At 44.9% G+C, this 3,061-nt stretch overlaps 1 pseudogene; it reads left to right on the top strand.

The window, feature by feature from the left end:
- Window positions 1-379: 379 nt before the first annotated feature.
- On the top strand, window positions 380-1,518 carry LOC119410476 (annotated as a pseudogene).
- Window positions 1,519-3,061: the final 1,543 nt, after the last annotated feature.

Genomic DNA, 3,061 nt, shown 5'->3' with positions numbered 1-3,061 from the left:
GAAGATGAAATCTGCATCTCCATACAGATCTCACCAGAAGGAATCATGAAGTCCTCTAAAACATTCTGGTAGACTGTTGCTGTAACCTTGGATTGAAGAAAGCAGAGTTTACCAACACCTGCACCAGACATTGCACCCCAAATCATGATTGACTGTGGATATTTCACACTGGACCTCAAGCAGTATGGGTTCTGTTCCTCACCCTTCTTCCTCCAAACCTTTGGACCTTGATTTCTGAATGAAAGACAAATGATCCTCCTCCTCCTGCTGCTGCTGCTGAAGGGCTGCTCCCCGAACAATGATCATCATACTGCGGGCTCTCTTGGAACAGGGGAGGACATTTTTGGATGCACAGAAAGTAGTAATCGAAGAATTAGTCATGAACAGAAACAAGAGAGACACAGACTTCTACAGTCTCGATGTTGGGGATTCAACATTCACAGTGCTCAAGCGATACCAGAATCTAAGACCAATTGGCTCTGGAGTGCAAGGAATTGTCTGCTCTGCTTATAATCAAACCCTTGAACGAAATGTTGCCATCAAGAAGCTGAGTCGACCGCTTCAGAATCAGACCCATGACAAAAGGGCGTACAGAGAGCTAGTCCTAATGAAATGTGTCAATCACAAAAATATAAATTGGTCTATTAAATGTATTTACTCCATAAAAATAATTAGAAGAGTGCCAAGATGTCTACTTGGTTATAGAGCTGATAGATGCCAACCTGTGCCAGGTCATTCAAATGGATCTGGACCACGAGAGGCTGTCCTATTTGCTCTATCAGATGTTGTATGGTATCAAACACCTCCACTCTGCTGGGATCAACCAAAGGGACCTAAAACCCAGTAATATAGTTGTTAAGTCTGATTGTACACTGAAGATTTTGGACTTTGGCTTGGCTCGGACGACTACCACCGGCCTCCTGATGACACCGTATGTGGTTACACGCTACTACAGAGCGCCTGAAGTTATTCTGGTTATGGGCTACCAAGCTAATGTGGATGTATGGTCAGTGGGCTGTATAGTTGTTGAGATGATCAGGGGAAGTGTGTTGTTCCCCGGCACTGGTCATATTGACCAGTGGAACAAGGTCATTGAGCAGCTTGGCACTCCATCTCAGGATTTTCTAATGAAACTGAATCACTAAGTGAGAACGTATGTCGAGAACAGGCCACGGTACTCTGGGTACAGATTTGAGAAACTCTTCCCAGATGTGCTCTTCCCTGCTGACTCGGATCACAACAAACTGAAAGCGAGCCAAGCCAGAGATCTTTTATCCAAGATGTTAGTGATTGATGCATCCAAGCGCATCTCTGTAGATGAAGCCCTGCAGCACCCTTATATTAGTGTTTGGTATGACCCAGTTGAGGTGGAAGCACCTCCTCCAAAGTTCTCAGACAAAAAGCTGGATGAGAGAGAGCATACAGTGGAGAGTGGAAAGAGCTAATTTATAAAGAGGTGAGCGACTGGGAGGAAAGAACAAAAAATGGAGTGATAAGAGGCCAGCCGTCTCCATTAAGTGCAGCTGTGATTGATAGCCCTCCTCAGCCTAAGTCCTCCTCCTCCTCTTCAGTCAACAATGTTTCATCCATGTCCACCGAGCCCACCGACCCCATCAGCGACCCCGCCATGGGCTCTGAAACAGAAAGCAGCTTGGACAGCTACACCTCGCTGGGTGCTCTGGCCTGCTGCAGCTAACTACATATTCACACAAGCGCACATCCTACATGCTCAAATAAAAAATAAAATAAAAACTTTCTCATCGGTATAAGTGATAAGAGAAGATTAAGGCAAGTGAAACTCATGTTAGTTTATAGAGCTGTGATTTTACTGTACAGTTTGTTTTTATGTTCCCCTCCTTCGCGGCTGTAAATTATCGTGGTTTGAAATTGTACAGTATCACAATTCTTGTATTTTTGCTGCAGAGAATCAGAGGATACGTTGGTGTGAAACTGTGATGTACTTTACTTTCATTGGAAAAGAGGACAGAGGAACCCGACAGTTCTAGTCCATCTCCCGGATTCGTCTGAATGTGGTGGTTTTTGAAGCTGTGACTCCGCCTCATTCCACTCTGTCTGGATCTCTGTCAGATTCTGGATCTTCTCTGTTTGATAATCTGCTGAAGCCCACGGTCATCTCTTTTGCTGGTGCATCTTCTCCTGCCACATTTTGTCCTTCCACTAGACTTTCCATTGATGTGATTGGACACAGCACTCTGTGAACAGCCAGCCTCCTTAGCTATGAACTTTTGTGGCTTACCCATCCTATGGAGGGTATCAATGACGGTCTTATGGACAGTTGTTCTGTCTGCAGTCTTCCACATATTGAACCGAACTGAAATAATTTAATGACACCTGGGAAACCTGTGCAGGTGCTTTGAGTTTAGTAGATGATTAGTGTCACACTCAGTTTAAAGCATTCATGTCCTGCAACATTTGGGCTGATTTCTCCACAGTATTTTAATTTTTTGAATTCCTGTTTTCGTGGGTTTCATGAGATGGAAGTCCCATCCATCCATCCATCCACCAATCCATCCATCCATCCATCCATCCATCCATTATCTTTACCAGCTTATTCCATTTTGGGTCACGGGGGTCGCTGGTGCCCATGTCCAGCAATCACTGTGCAAGGGGCGGGGTACACCCTGGACGGGTCGCAAGTCCATCACAGGGCCACATAGAGACAAACGAGACAAACAACCATTCACTCTCACACTCACACCTAGGGACAATTTAGAGTTACCAATCAGCCTAACATGCATGTTTTTGGTCTGTGGGAGGAAACCGGAGTATCCGGTGAAAACCCACACATGCACGGAGAGAACATGAAAACTCCACCCAGAAAGGCCCCTGGACCGGGGTTTGAACCAGGGACCTGCTCGCTGAGAGGCAGCAGCTCTACCAGTTGTGCCACCGTGCTGCCCCGAGATAGAAGCCCAAATTATGTAAAAATAAACAAATAAATACTTGAAATTGTTTAAATTGTGGGCCCTGAATCTATCAGCTATTAAATATGAACTTTTTGAATGGAATTATGGAAGTTAAACAACTTTTCCATGATATA

The sequence above is a fragment of the Nematolebias whitei genome, chromosome 6 (assembly GCF_014905685.2).
Source record: "Nematolebias whitei isolate Nwh7 chromosome 6, NemWhi1, whole genome shotgun sequence".
NCBI lineage: Eukaryota > Metazoa > Chordata > Actinopteri > Cyprinodontiformes > Rivulidae > Nematolebias > Nematolebias whitei.
Note: the sequence above shows the minus strand (reverse complement) of the source record. Positions and strands in the feature narration are given on the sequence as shown.